This window comes from Gymnogyps californianus, chromosome 2 (genome assembly GCF_018139145.2).
Source record: "Gymnogyps californianus isolate 813 chromosome 2, ASM1813914v2, whole genome shotgun sequence".
Taxonomy (NCBI): domain Eukaryota; kingdom Metazoa; phylum Chordata; class Aves; order Accipitriformes; family Cathartidae; genus Gymnogyps; species Gymnogyps californianus.
In genome coordinates, this window is record NC_059472.1 from 96,502,041 (window position 1) to 96,517,674 (window position 15,634).

Here is a 15,634-nt window from a genome sequence, read left to right on the forward strand (position 1 = left end):
ATTGAGTCTGTTTTGCCTGTGACCATAAGTGGTGAGTGATCCCTCCCTGTCCTTGTCTTGACCCATGAGCTTTTCTTTGCTATATTTTCTCTTCCGCATCCCACCGGGGGAGAGGAGTGAGCGAGCGGCTGCATGGTGCTTTGTGGCCGGCTGGGCTTAAACCAAGACAGATGTCTAAAAGATAAGGTTTTGTAGACTAGCACCAGTAAGTTTTTTCTCAGCAGGTGTGATCTCTCTCGCCTCCACACATGCACACACAGAGTAATATGCAGCAATTCCCATCCCCAGAAGCTTTGTCTTAAATGCGGTAGCGCACGGCTCTGCTCTTTCCAGTGTCTGGTGCCCTGCTCCTGCCTGCCTCTCCCTCCTCTCCTCCTGCGTTCCCAGTCCTGCAGTTGACAGGGTGGAGAGCCCCACTTCCAAACACACATGCCAGCACTTTCCTCTGAATTTGTGTGGAAGGAGGTTGTACAGAAACAAGAAGCTACAAAATGGTGTATAAAGAGGGGTGTGCGTTGAAGTCCTTACACATCTATTAGATGATAGATTTAAAATAATGCATCAAAATCCTTGAAATCCTGTGAATCGTCTGTGCAGAGCATCTCTGCATCTTAGCCCCATCTCAGGGAGCCAGGACCAAAGAAACCCTTGTCTAAATACTCACCCCTTCCCCCTGATTTGCAAAATGCACACTACTTTAAATTGGCAAAAACTCAAAACTGACCCTAAAATACAATCTATCCTGACTGTAAATTGTCCGTCAGTTTTACACATCATCCAAGGAGTCATCCTGTGAGTGGACTAGCCAACTGTGTCCATTTTGCTTGCAAAGCCTGTTATTTTTGTTCTCTCTGGTTTTAGGAACCTGTTGCATATCTGCCGCACTTCTTTTTCCAAAGGTAATCTGCTGTTGTTATTTTTATATCCTCATGTTTTCCCTCTCCCCATCTCTCACCAGCAACTCTTTCACAGCACCAAAAGCATTTCTCCCTGGTAGGGCCAGCAGCTCGGTTGTTGTCCACTATCCAGTGACCAGTTCTTTCCAGTGAGAGGAGGGGAAGCAAAAATGAAAATTTAATAAAATGCAAATTAGGGATTTTTTAAAAAAATCAATCCAAAGGGAAAACTCCTGTTTTGCCTTTACCACCAAGCTTCCCATGAACTCTCAGCCTGGAGGTGTTTTGAGGCTTGAGGAATTTCAGGGAAATTTGCTTCTTTTGGAGGTGTTTAGAGGACGATAGGAAAGCGATCATCTTTTCTCTCTTTCACATCAACCAGATCTGTGGAGGTCAGCTGATATCCATAACAACAGAGAACGGCACGTGAAACGTGTCACACTCTGACTTATTTTTCTCTTCTTTGGGTGTTGGTGTTTAAACTCTCATCTCATACTCAGTGTAAATTTGCATCTCCACAAAACTGCCAAAAATGGTTATCTTTGCTGCCATCTAAATCTGTTTATGGTCTACTCTCCCAAAATCATTCTTTAAAGGAAAATGACTGATTTCCAAACCCCTCCTCCTCTTCTGTTATTTTTAACAAGCAATTCAGTCCGATGTCGTTTAAAGAAAAGATCATTGCATTACTACGTGTTGCAGGACTCTCAGGGAACAATACTAGAAGAGAAGGAACGTGGGAACTCTGTTCCCTCTCTTTTCCATTGCTATCATTTGCAAACTCTGAATGCTTCCAGCAACGGGGTAGCCAAAGACGGGGTGAAAAGGACAGAGCATGTTCCCATTGGCAGAGCTTCCCTCGACTTCACTGGGACCAGGATTTGGCCCACACCACGTAGCATCCCGAGCCTTGGCTTGGCTCCTCATAGTAGACTCTGTAGTCTCTGCTGAGGGAGGCAGCGCTTGCAGATAACTCGGCCCTCACGAGTATCCACCACAGTTATTCTTCTGCTTGCTTCAGTCTGGATACTTAGACTTGCACAGCTGATAGAAGCACCAGTCTTGGGATCACATGAAAGGAAGGCTGCACGCAACCGTTCGTTGATCTCTCCTTCAACACCTACATTCTCTTCTCTGTCTGCCCTTTCCCTCACATCCCAATTGACTCATGGTGTTTGCTCCTGAAGTCTGATGAGGGCTTGAGTCATAAGGGTTGACACGAGGATTTGACTCCTCACCTCCTCAGAGTTCAGCCCTGTCTGGGAGCTGTAAAGATCTGTCTCCACGTGTACTCATGGCTTTTAAGGAGGGGCTTAGCTCATTTGTTGTGCCGTAAGGTCCTGGAGAATGTACATCTGGAAGCCATTGCTAGAAATCTCTGGGAGTGTCAGGGTACTGGAAAGGCTCTCCTTTAACTTTAAAGTTTTGAGATAGAGCGTGTTGGCTCTGGCTCTCTAGACAGTAAGTAGGCACTGTAAAAGGACCTTAGTCATACTTTCAAAAGTAAGGCACTGTAGCGCACCGTAGTGAGCGCAGCTGCCGTGGGATGGGTCCACAGTAGCTATTCGAGAAGTTGTTGCTTCCAGCAAAAGACCATGGTATGGATGAGTGTTTGCCCAAAAAGAAGACCATGATGGCCGTACGTATGCGATCCCCTCTCCCTAGAACATAAGCAGTGGTCTGACATGACTATTTAGTGGTGCAAACGCTGGCTCAGGAACATGAAAGTCAAAGATGTGCTGGGAGAGCAGGTTTCAGGTGTATATGTGTAGATAGGGTCAAAAGGTTTGGACAAAAGCTGGTGGAATAGGTTCCTTAGACTGGTCTTATAATTTCATTTTCCTTATTTCTCAGAGATGGATGTTCTGGTGCAGAGATCAAAAGTGGGAAAGCATAAGAAATGCAAGGTCCCAAATGCTGACTCCCGACCTAAGCACATGAGTGAAAGAAAAGTCTGTCGGACCAAGTTGCATTTGTAGGAGCTGTAACCACTGTGGGGAGGAATGGAGGGAGACATTTCTTTGAATTTGTGGGAAAAGGGAAAGAGGGCAAGAAAAGGAAGATGGGTAGAGAAATAGACTATTATTAATCAAAATAATGAGAGAGAAATAGTCAGGGGCATTAGGGCTACAAAGCACCCCACACCTTATGTGGATCAGTACAGATTATAGCCTTTTCTGTCTTTTGAGAAATCTGTTCCCCTCCTTACTTTGATATTTAAAACATTCTGCACTTGATAAATAATGAAAAATATGGTTCTTAAAGACCGAACCACATTCTGGTAGCAGCCAAGATAACTTTATGAAGACAGACAAACTTGTATTAAATTAAAATATATATATATCACACTAGAAAGTTATGTAAGATTCTATTTTAAAATCATCTGGTCCTAATTTACTAAATTTACTGCCTCAGAGCTAATGCCAAACTGCTGCATTTGATTTATAGAAATACTTTAGCACATTTTTCCATAAGGCTATTGTAGAGTATATTTACTGCCTTTTTATTATTGTTAAAAATGCAGACTTCTTTAAAGGAAAGGAACATTTTTGAAGAGCTTATTGATAGTTTCTCACAGGATGCCAGGAGACATGCAGATAGTAAACAATGCTGTGTGCTTAGGAACATTCCACTCGATTTTCAGCTCCTTCACCATCTTTTTTTTTTCTTTGTAATTGAACAAAGTGATCCATCTGGTAAATGGATGTTTGAAAATGTGTGGTTTGTGCCAAACCACTTTTCTTAAGCACAGACTACATTTTTTTCAGGCAAATATTTAAACAGCAGCCGTACTGTGATGCATTGCTAACCATTAAAAAAACACACACGAAACCCAGACAGCGGGCAGTGGGGAGTCGGGGTGGAAGAAAGCTTAACAATTATTCCATTAAAAATCTATCTAAAAATACCATGCTAAACAACCCTCCTTCCTCCCCTTTCTCTCCCTGACAAGGGTTTCCAAATGGGAAATGACTGCTAGGGAGTAGAACCTATGCCCTGTGTTCAGCAGAGCGATTGAACGCGTGCTTAACTTTACGCACGTGCTCAAGTCCTTCCTTATTCATTTGTATGTGTGTGCTTCACTGAACTGGGTCCTTGATGAGTCTTTGCCCGCTTGTGCAACAAAATTGTGTTCCAGAAGAGTTATGTTTTTCAAGATTTTGAGAAGTCATCGTAGCTTGCTTTCTCCTGTGTCCATCTCCTATTGAACTTATCCACTAAGTTTGCACCATATGCAATGAGTTCTCAAATATATGGGTATTGGATGGAGCTCTGGTTCAGGCCTTTCCCTAATTTTTATTCCTCTCTGTATACTGATCTTCTGAACCCAGAAGTGCCAAAACACCACAAGCAGAGGGAATTTTTCTGGTATTTCCAGCTTGAGCAGAAGTAGGTGGTATTAGACATCCCCTTTTCTTCTGTGGTAAACTCAGACTAATTCAGATCTAATCTAGCAGTCATACCAATACCTCTTCTCCAAAAGTCCCCATGCAGTTACCTGAAACTTGTATTGCCTGCTTTCATTTTGATACCTCTCTTTCCTCATCCATCTCTACAACTGCTCTCTGTTGAGTCTTAGATTCAAATTCAGAGTCTTCTGAAGTCAGACAACCAACTAACCAAGGACTTTAACTTCAGCCCTGTTTTGAGTCCGTAAACTCCCTCCCATTTTAAAGCCCAAATCTGAGTAATTTTGAAGCTCAAGGGATTGATATTTTTTGCCTTGATGCAGCAAGACATCAGACTCTTAATGCCAGCTTCAAAAAAAGCATCAATGCTTTTAAAGTGTGTGGTCTCAACAGCAGTACTTCCAGATGAGTTGGGTTTGCACAGCTGAAGAGGCTGTTACTTCAGTAAAAGAATGAGAGGATGTAATCTCAGTCCTAGCAAAGCTGACTCAAGTGTGGCTGTGACTCCACGGTATCATCTGTTTAGTCTCAAGATAGAGAAGACTTAGTCAGCTATCCCAGCCTTACAGTGCCAAGGCAAAGTTGACGTCTATTTTGTATCCATGAATGCCTTGCCACTGAGTCTGCTTGTAACATCCCAAGATTTTAGGGCATTTCAGTTTTGTGAAACAGGTTACTAGGCTGTTGTGGGTTGTGTAGTTGTTGTTACGGTTGTTCGAGAAGGACTATCAGAAAAGGGGAACTGTGTTTGTTGCCCAACATGAAAGGCTCCTGGCTGAGAAAATTTCCCTGCAGCTCATCAAGTACAAATCCACTGAATCTTCTCAAATGCTTCTGTGATATAGATGCATGAGAGCCACTCATGAAGAAATGGACTGACATGAAAGAGAAGGAGGGTAAAAAGGTCGCAGCTGGGAAAAGAAATGATTCAGCACTAGTTTTTGCGGGCTGGCATTTGTGTTTGCAGGTCAAAGTCAGTGTAAAGTTGTAAATGTTCTTCTGTGTTCTGCTCTGGAACGGAGATAACGGCACAAGACAAGCAAAGTGCTAAAGTCTAAATTTAATTTGACACACCATGAAAATGAGACAATTGTGTGCTAGCTGGTTGAGGTCCAGAGATGTCACCTCCCATTACTATCATTTGTTGAGTGGTTGCCAACATTTGTCCGTTTTCACAGCCCCATCAATGCTATAGAAGAATATTTCTGGGACTCCTCGGCAGTCTGAGGAAGAGTGGAGCTTTGTTTTTCGGGAGCTAATCCCCTTAAACCACTTCCTCTTCTCATTGGAGTGAGGTTTTCTTAATGCCTTTTTGTGTGTTTTGTTTTGTTTTAATCACCAGTGCTCTTGGGGCTGTTTCCAGGTCTCCCTGGAAGGTCAGGTCTGCTTTTCTCTTTGCTTGCCATTCATATGGTGAGTGCTCCTCCTGCCCCCTTTGCTCAGGCTTTGAGGCTGCTCTGTTTGCTGACCTCAGTTCTCTTCTTTGAGGTTGACAGTGGTTATTTCATTATTTCACTCTTTAGAAAAACAAAAGAGTTCCTTAAAAACTTGTGAATTTATATCCCTTTTGCTGTTTATCACTACTTCACCCAAATATCTGGGTAAATAAAAAGTGCATCTGCATCTTTCAGCCTTTTCTTTGCACAGTGCTACAATGAAAGACACCTGATGCAGAGAGGAATTTTTCCACCTGCAGCTCTGGACAGCTTTCAGCTCTGCTTTAATGTTTGTCTTTGTTGTTTTCTCTTGCAGGGTTTGTTCTGCATTTCAGAAAACAAAAACAAACACGCATGTGACATGTTTATATAGTCATGGTTCTAGACTTCAGATGTATTTTGTGTAAGCAGGTGTCCCCAGATAATCTAAAATATATCAGGCATGCCATTTTTATAGACATACATGAAATAACTGCTTAATTAAACTAGCATCCTAAAGACTGCATTTGTCTTTGATTCGTTCAAGGTCTTGGTGGTGTTGAGAACCCGCAAGCTATACTGAAGCTGCTCAGTTTTATGAGTGATTACTGCCTCTTGGGACCAGTCCAGTTGATAAAGCTTATGTTGAAGTAGGTGACAGTTGCATTCATATGTGTAGGGTAATAATTCTGACTTACTACATATAGATGACTTCATACAGATTAATTCTAAATGCTCACCATGAATGATGTCGTTAGATACAGAAGAATCTGTCGGGGTATGAGAAGATTTAACTTAAAAGTGAGTCCAACCTTCAAAGCAGCAACTACCTCCTCTTTAATCAAGGACTTGTCTTTTTATAACAGTATTAAGTTCCAAAGTTCAGAGCCAAATAGCTAATATTAGCTGGATGAATTTTGCTTCCTTCTCTCTCCATTACTTATTTACAAACAATTTGTGCTATTTCTCAGGTTGGCTGATTTATTTTCAAAATAATTTGGGGCTTTTTTCCTCATATCATGGCTCCATTTCATTAGAAAAATCATCTCTTGAATTTTTTTCCTGCTATTCATGACTCTCTGATCCATTCCCCTTCAAGGTTTCAAAAATGAATTGATTGCAGAGTGTGCCACCTTTGGACCAGATGAGGTTAGAAAACAAGTGCTGAGATGCTAATATGAACCCATCTCTGGACCACAACCACAACTGACATGAGAAAAGGAGTACTGGAGAAGAAGTTGGTTCATTTAGCTGTGTTCTTTAGCAGAGGAAAATAAGGGAAGGATTACGTACATTATAGTCTGTCAATGGTTTATTGACCACACTGTGGTTGAATTTTGGTTAAAAGAACATCTTCCAATGTTTAAATATATATTGCCCTAGAACTGTATATGGCAGAGATGTAATACACCTATTTGATCACGTAGTCCCTTGCATTTAGGAAAATTTACTGCATCCTCTACTACAGGCTTTCCCCTGGTGTATGTGGTAGGTCAGCAATCTCTGAACTGCTGGCTGTTCTTTGAGATAGAGTAGTAGTATCACCAGTATTTTGCAGGAAGGGAAACTGAGGCACGTGGTGGTTTGCTCATGATCACACAAGAAGTGCAAAACAGCTGAGGTACAGGCAGCCGTGAGCTGAATGGCGGGGAGAATTGGCTACTCAGCTGTGACAGCATTGCTTAATGGGGGAGCACAGACATTGCTCAATGGGGCTGCTGTATCTTCACTGAATTTCCCCCATTATATCCTTGGCTGTGTTGTAATGCTACAAATAGCACCTAGCTGGATCTCCCTTGCTCTCAGGCTTGTGTCATCCCTCTCCTCAAAAATCAAAGTGGTTTGGAGGTTTGGTTCACTTAGGCATGTGAATGTTTGAGGGCTAGACTTTCAAAAGTAAATGTGGGTTGACCAGGGATGGGACTGGGTTGCCTGAGTGTGGAGTCTATGGACAGGTCTATCTTAGGGTATCCCAGCTGACACATAGCTGCAACTCCAGGAAGGCAGCTGTATCCAATAGGTCCTATTGCATTATACTCACCCTTGCATGGATGGTTGAGAGTTGGGTGCCTGAGCCTTTTGAATCCAACCCCTGAACATTTGTTGGGATCGTGGCCAGGATATCTGAACATCCTGGCTCAGCAAAGCTGAGCTGGAGTTTGAGACCTGCGTCTCTCCTGTCCACAAATGCATTTCTTCTGGCAGAAACCAGACATGCAGAGGAGAAAACACATAAAATAATAATCATCACATCTTCAAAATATGTTTGAGCTGTTTCCAGGTAAAATTTTGGTCCAGGAATTCTGGGAACAGGAGAGATTTGGTAGTCAGAGTAATAGTAGTAGAAAAATCCGGGCCAGTTTCCGGTCCCTAAGGTTCAGCCAAGTGAAAATTCATCCATTGTGAAATTGTCACAGCCTGCTTGCTTAGGCGGCCATGACCTCTGCCACTTTTATCCTGTAAGTACAAAGTGGTCTCTTCCCTGGTCCAGCAAGGAACAGAAAATGATTCATTGCAGTCAAGCATCTCAGTGCTCAAAGTAGCCAGTAAGTTTTTCCCAGGACTTTTGAAAAGCCTGTTCATTTGGTGGAATGCGCACAAAAGGCAAAGATATGGTAGAGGGAAACTATTCTTTTCAGTTGTTTTCTGTTTCCACTAATTTGTGCCATATTTAAAAATGAAAGACCCCTAAATCCATTACTGATTCAGTACCTTCTGCATCAATATCCTGCTCTCTGCACCAGCTAGCTGCAGCTACCTTGCTAGCTGCAGTGACAAAATGTGTCTTTCTGGTTTTTAGAGTGAAATCACACCTCACCCTGGGAGTTTCTAGGTCATATGCTCACATTCAGAAAGGATGTGGTTTTCCTGTTCTGTAGGTTGCAACACAGAGCTGCACCGAAATGGACTCTGAGAAAGCTTGCTGTGTAGTGCCAGCTATGACAAATGCTTCACCATTATTCTTCACAAAAGGGTGAAACCCACTGTTTTAGTCTTCTGAACTGCAGCTAGCTGGGAAGGCTAGACTCAGGTTTAACTTGCATGCTGGGCACACTAGGACAATAGGACAATAACTAGAAGGACAGGGAGACAAATGGAGACATGCAGCACAATGATGCTCGTGCAAGTGCTTAGTAAAACTGGCCCTTACTTACTCTTTGCTTTGGCTTCTGCTCATATTGAAGGTGCCATCACAATAAATCTCGACCCTTTCATCCTCCATGGCAGGTACCTAACTAGACTTTGCATCCTGGCTTGACTCCATACCACAAAGCTGCACTATACAAGGAATCCTTATATGCCACCTTTTTGCTTGCCAAACATCTGCTAAGTCCTTGTCAGTGCTTAAGAGGTCTAGTCTGAGCCCTCCGGCTTTGCAGTCTGCAAAGGGCCTCACTGTGCTCGCAGGAGCTAGTTTCTGCAACCAGTTCTCATTCAGTTACGAGAGGCTTAGCAGACTTCCCAGGAGCATGGAAGAAATGTAGGTGGGGACATCTGCTCCTTAAACCAAATGATGGGGAAAAGCAGATGCAGTGGTTCCTCTGAAGCTTCCTCCAAAAGGGTTACACGTTTCTAGGAACACAGGGCTAGTTCTGCAGGGACTAGCTGTGTCACTGAAGAAGCTTTATTCATTCACTCAACCCATTCCTGCTAAATGCCGTAACATAGAAAAGAAAATTATCTTTCCTTTTTGCCGGCAGGTGGGCATGGTTCATCATCAGTGCATTTATATCCTCAGGGAGGGATACACTCCTCTTTGCTGGGAGCTCAGCAGTCCATGGGTCTTTATGCGTGAGGACCAAAGGTTCTCTGCCCTCCTTCCTGATAGATTTGCTAATAAATTGAGAAGAAAAAGGGCTCACCACATTAATGACATTCCTCCACTCACTGGCAAGCAGTAGACGCCTCTTGTGCTAGGTGCCGAGGATAGCCCTGATGTGCCTAGGAGATGTGCACAGCTATGCAATTAAGACATCCACCCATATCCTAGGAGCATTCGCTGTACTGGCTGCTGTTGGCCAGAGGGCCAATGCCTGCTAAAGCTCCTTGGTAAATCTGTTGCAGCACCCCATTTGACAGAACTGGAACTGCTGAACGTACTCAGCATGGAGTTCTTTACTGCTAGCACTGAAATCATGTCTCCCATCTTTCTTCTTCAGAGAAATCTGAAATCCCTCAAAATCATAGTTTGAAACTCCTACCAAAGAAAAGTTTTAAGGAAATATTTGCCCACCGATTAGTAAACTGATCTTTAAGGACAAGCTCTTGAGATTATTGCATAATTCCTGGTCTCCAACCCCATAATGAAAAAAAGCGACCCTTCTCTAAAACCACCACCTGGCTACAGATCATGATTTAATTTCAAGGAAAAGCTGATATTAAAATAATGAGACCAATTCTATGTATTACATTTTAATAATCTTCCAGACCGTCTCATTTATCCTGAAGTGGCTTCTCTTCTTCTCAAAAGAAAATGTGTAGAGCATAATCATCATACATGGGTTGGGTTCTTTTTCCTATAAATATGTTTTGAGTGTGAAACATGGGCTTCACAACAATTTGCTTTTGGTCTTGATTTCATGTGGGTTTTTAATGGGATGCACAATGATGTCAAAATGGCTTCTAACCTAAACAGCTCATCATTCTCCTGGTATGGCTGGAGACCACATGTGGTGACTTAAGAGACAGTAGTTGCTGGTGGATCTCAGATATCTTCTCACCCTTCTAACAGAAGGTAACGTTTTACATACAGAAGATGTTACTGCAAAATTTCAGCCCATACTGAAAAAAACCCAAGTTGAGTCAAGACAGACATGGTAGTGTGGGGACTGCAAAAGCAAAGGGCTAGCTCAGGGCGTGTTTGCACTAACCCAAAGGAACTAGATACATTTTCCGGCTCTTTTTTTATTCAAACATAGCCTCAGGTCTGCTGAATCGTTCATACCATTCGACAACAGAAAGTTTCTAAAGTCTTGCATTAGTTGAATTTTCACAGTGCGTCTCCCAAAACTACCCATGGCAGTATGCAATATTTATATCTAATCTAATATTTACCGCCCCGTTCTGCAACTGTGCAGCTTCTTCCTGGAACAGTGAAAGAGCTTCAAGGGGGCTCCCACTCATGGGTGGATCTTGTGGTTAATGTGCCGGGCCCCCAGTTTAACAGTGAGGCCGTTTGATGCACTAGCATGCAAGCGTCTCTTCTCTCTCTAATATAATTTGCTAAATTCAAAGAATACAAAACACAGATGAAAATGGCCCTGACCTTTCTACCAAGCCAGCAGTGTTGTTCCATTTTTGTGCTCTAGTAAGCGGTTCTAACAGTCTGAAGCCTGCCTAATTCTACACACATTTAGCTTTGTTTTGTTCTGCTAATAGTGTAATTTATTTCACATGGAACAAAGGCTGCCAGGGGCACTGGATGCTCTTCCCCTTGAACAGCACTCTCAGGGTCTGCTCCCAGGTCATTCTTGTCTCTGAATATTTTCTGAGGACTTACATTTCAAATTGTTCCTACCAGCCTGGCATGTAAATATCTAAGTGGTGATGACTGCAGCAGCTCTTATAGAAGTCTTACAGAAGTCCGTAGGCCAGATTATTAAAACTATCTCTAGGGGAGGATTCTACTTTATTTGTGAAGTATCATAACTGATTTCAATGATGCTACTCATCAACCGAGGTGTTTTCAGTCAGAATAACAAAATATTGGATTCTGTACCTTCTGAAAAGGATTCCTGCTTTCAGTAATCTAGTTTCTAATTGATAATGGATATTAAAATATCTGCATGTGTGCACATTATATTCACCTGTAAAGATACTCATTTTACACGTTATCCTGTTTACAACTAATATGGTAAAACATTCCTCTGCTTTTTAATTACCATAAATGTACCTTAACACAGTCAGTAAGTACTGACTGCATGCTCCATTCAAAACACTGATATTTTCTTTCTTTACTCATGTTGGGTAATATCATTCATGTTAAACTGTCTATCTTCTTTCATCAGTCCAACTGAGAAGTAAATATTCTGGTTGAGAAAGAGTAACCAAGTCTGACCCAAGCACCTGTGTTGATTAATGTAGTATGTAATTTTGCAGCAAGCACCTCAAATAAAAAGGAATGTGAAATCAGTTTGACACGTTTATTTCCTATTTTATGCCATATTACACTGATTATTGAAAGGTTGAGTTGGAGATTCTGACTTAAAAGGTATCCTCCTGAATAAGGAAAAGAAATGGCTAAAAATTCTTGGGTTTTTGTTTGTTTTTTTTTTAAAAACAACCCCTAGAAATTGATTTATCTGAAATATAAATAAAGCCCCACTTGGTGTCAAGTGCAGACTGAAGAGTGAGTGTAAAAATTTCAGGCTGTCCCTTGGCTCAGCGCAAATCATCCTAGTTCTGCTGATTTGAATGAATTGACACACATCTTCACTAACCAAGGATCTGGCCTTTAGAAATGACTGTGTGAAATGACCTCTACTTTCACAGCATTCATGACTGACTGTCCATTCATTTGAACTTGATTAAGGTCTAGTGTCTTTCTACTAGATTGCAATAGATACCAGACCTCTAGTGCACGCTGCTTCCCACCTTTCAATTGCCTCTACTTAAGAGATTCAAGCAAAAAACTTGTCTGTCTTTTCCCTTCTACTTCCGTTTAGATCTTTGACTTCTGCAGTTGTTGCTGGTCCTCTGCAAAAGGAGAAAAATCAGGTGGAGTTTACACAGCTGTTTCTGGTCGGAAGCTGCCTCTAGGCCTTGATGGGATGGGCTTCTGGGTGGCTACTGAGAAAAAATTGTCCCCCTTGCCCCCTTTCCGAAAGTTGCACCTATGAATCTTTCCATCATTCCAGTTCAGCATTTAAAAAGCAGTAAATGCATATGGAGAAGTTTAACCTGATCACCTTCTAGGTGATAGAACAAAGGAAGACCTGGAAATGTCGAGATGGTCACCATTTTCCCTCTGTAGGTTTTCTTTAAAGCTAAGGATTTGTTTGCTGAAAGTCATTGTTCCCTACCTTCTCATGCTTCTTCAAAAAGTGTTTTAGAATTGCAATTCACTTAGCAAAAAATGGGTATTAAGGAACTTGGGAATTTCCCCTTGCCTCTGCAGGTGTTTTTAGACTGGCAAGCCTTCATTTCGCCTGGAATATGAACCACTCATATCCAACTGCTGCATAGTTTTGGAAGTATATCTATATTGTCTTGTTCCTCTATGCAGATTTATAAATGGCAGCTACTTTAGGACACAAAACTGTTTAGTCTTTTATATCTTAAAATATTTTTCTATGAGCCAAATTAACCTTACAGAAATTATCTATTTCCTACTTCACTGTTGAAGGAAGCCTTTAAGACAATGGAGAAAAGTATTTCCTCTTTTCCTTCTGCTCCATGCTATATCTATGAATATTGTATTTCCTACTAACGTTGGCCCCTTATATTGAAAATGCAGGCAGGATCAGAATAGCATTCACATAGCTCCTTATGAGAGCCTAGCTAGTGACTGCAGTGTATCAGATTTTTGGTATAGGAAATGAAATTAACATAGTATCCTGAGGATAGTGACACAATGGCAAATAAGTTCTGCATATTCAAAGTGATCTGTATACTGCAGGTAACAATACTGAGGCAGATGATTGAAAAAAAAAACCCATGCTTTTCTACATTAAATTGTTTAAGTGTTTCTCGCAGAGATTTAAAACAAAGCCAGATGACCTTTATTTCAATGTAATTATTTAGTTTCTGGGAAGAGAAACAACATGCTTGTATTTTGGGGTATTTCTACCTGATTTCTCTCATTTTTCTCTCATGCACAAAAGGAGGGTGAAACTGTGGGGTTTCTAAGTCTGAGGAAGTACCCTATTTCCAGTTGTAAAAAGAGTACAGGTGTTGTGTGAAAGTGTTTTATTCCCTTCATCTTCTAAGATTTTAAACATATCTTCCTGCATTTTTACATTTTTAAATGACAGAGAATAAAAGCTCTGTAATAACTGGGGGTTTTCCTCTTTTTTTTTTTTTTTAAAACATGTAAAGAAATGTAAGCTCTTGATCTACTTCTCCCTCTTCCAGGGAGCGCTTGGACTGCTAGCACCTCTCATTCCTCTAGGCCAATCTTTTTATGAGTGTCCATCACTGTAAACACCATCCACTAGAAGACTAAAAACTTCATGTTTATTACACGTCATAGCTTTGCTTATAGCTGAAGCAGTTTATTAATTCACATTAGCAAAACAAGATTAAGGCTCTGTCCCACGACCTAGTAGAACAGTTCTTGCTCTCTCAGGTAGTGCTGTAAAGGACCTAGGCCTGTTGTGAATAAGACCTTGTCTAAAATCTAGGCTGCCATAAAGGAGGTAGCTAGAAGCATTTGCAGGACACCATAATATCTGGAACTCATCCACAGAAATGCAATAAAGTATTTTTAAATACATAAGAATCTTCCAAACCTTTGGAAATCTGAGCAGTTTGCTTTGAGAATGCCCATAAATTAAATATCTCCCAGACCTGCAAACCACATCTGTTGCCAGAGTTTAATCCCAAATACCAAAAGTGCAGAAAGAAGCTGGCTCATAAAGTGTGCAGCGGTACTCCTATGTGCAGATAGATCATCTCCTTTTGCAAAGTCCCCGACAAATCCCCAACATTTTCAATATGCAAAATCAACTTGCAGCTGCATAACTGCTACAAAGGGGATTTCTGCATTGCAAGGAGATGGTTTTCTTCGTGGTATTGCTTTAGGTACATCAAGGACTTCACAGGCAATTTGGAATTTCATCTCACTGGGCTAGACTCTGGATGAGCTACCAGCCTTGGCTCCCTGAAAGTCAAGAGTCATGAGTTTCTTAAGTTCAGATAAATGATTATCCACGCATACGGTGAAGTTTTCTAAGGAATATATACGTGTACACGCACAGAGTGTTCTCCCTTAAGCTTTCTTTTCCTTAGGAAACCAGGCACACACACACCCCCCACAGGTGCACACACATACAGATAGACATTTCGTAGATCGATTTAAGAATCAGTTTGACAAGTTTACCAAACTGTACTGGTCCCTGAAGTGCTATTTTGTCCTGTTGCACATTTACATAGGCTGCATTGGTAGCTGACTTTCGGAACTAAACGCAAGGGAATATGTGTGGTTGCTGTGATGCTTTCAACATATGTGTTATTGCAAATTTCTACTTCTCTACATGTTAACCGGACTTGTGGGTTTGGTAGCACTTTTGCATAACTTCTATTCGTGCAGCTGCAAATCTCTCCTCTTCCTGCATAATTGAGTTCTGGCCATTAAAATCAGAACCAACAAAAAAGGTCAGCGTTTAACAATAATCCATTATATAAAATGTCCACATGTTGTTTCCTATTCCCTCCCTAGATAACTAGGATGGATTTTTAGGTACTTTTTGGCTGACAATTAACACATGTTCATCGTGTAGTTTGTGTCTGTATTCAAGTATTTTGAATCTCAGCTTGATTGCTTTTATGTGATTTCTTCTGTGTAAGGAAGTTAGGGTCAGACTTTTCCATCGGTTTCTCAAGAATAAACTCATTCTTCTGTTGCTGCTGGTGTACATGACTATTTATACTGTGCTGAGGTAGGACCGAGTTAGACTGTTCAACTAATGTTTAGTTCCTTGGATCCTTCCAGCAGGCAAGATGTGCAATTCCTCAACTATTCAGTAGGATAACATTATGAAATCATGTATTTTTTTTACCAGCCAGCAGATAAAATGACAGCTCTCCCTGTGCTCTGGAACGCCATTGTAGTGGCCTCTTTTACAAGTCTTGTCAGCTTAAGTAAAACAAATACCCTACTCATTTGCCTTAGGTTACAAAATAACAACTAGGCATTTACTGTTGTTATAGGGAACCATAATTATTATCAATTACTAAGTATGCAAACGTATTT